Genomic DNA, 1012 nt, shown 5'->3' on the forward strand with positions numbered 1-1012 from the left:
AGTTGCTGAGATTATGAAGAAAGTGTACACGATGGTCAGCAACTTCCACAAACACACCATAGAAAAAATAACAAATAATAAGGTTTACTAATGTGTTACAAATCTGTTTAAGTAGATAAAAGGACTTACATTGTATCTAATTAAATACAGTGTTAGAAATCCATTTGAAATGAGAGAAGACAGGATAAAACATTCTGGTCTGTTTGTTTAGATATTTTTTGTTACAAGTGAATTAAAATATCAAAAGAATTAGGTAGTCTGCCTTCAATTTACATTACGGTTTGCCCTCAGGTCATCAATTCAGCGTTTTAGATTTCCGAGAAGAGAAAGCAGTATTAAATTGTTGAAAACTGTCACAGTATGTGTGCAACTGTGGGAAATGTATAGCCAGTCATTAAAAAGATCGGAAGTTTGGACATCTGAAATGCACACTGAATCTGAAAATTCAGATCAAGAAAGAGTAATTTCCCCAACAACAAAAGGGGTTACTGACGAGCTAGTTTGGATTAACATATCAGTTACACTGAACAGATAATCAATATTTTCTGCTGGAGGTGTTATTTTCATTCATGATCTCATTGACATAAATGAGACTTCCACCTGAAGTACAATTTCAGTTTTCACACATATTACACTAAATACGTGGTTCCAGAAGTGATATTTAATCTATTTAAATATAAAATGTTTTTACATAACATTTCTTGTTCAATCTCTTATAGTATAAGTATAACATTGTAGTAACAAATCTTTCAATAAATATAACAGATATGAAAAACCTCCATAGGAACCAATGTAATATATCATCTCGAAATAATATAGAATCTGGTCTTTATTTTCTATTTGATAGGCATCTGTTCAGACAACATTTCATGTTCTTCTATTATATTGTGCAGTTTTTCATGTACAGTATTTTATTTACCTAATGTTTGAACATAATATGCAATATACTGTTAAGAGACTTGTCGCTGTCTAAACTGCATTATTGGTAATAGACATCTGTAATACAGCATGA

Source organism: Cyclopterus lumpus, chromosome 17 (genome assembly GCF_009769545.1).
Source record: "Cyclopterus lumpus isolate fCycLum1 chromosome 17, fCycLum1.pri, whole genome shotgun sequence".
Taxonomy (NCBI): domain Eukaryota; kingdom Metazoa; phylum Chordata; class Actinopteri; order Perciformes; family Cyclopteridae; genus Cyclopterus; species Cyclopterus lumpus.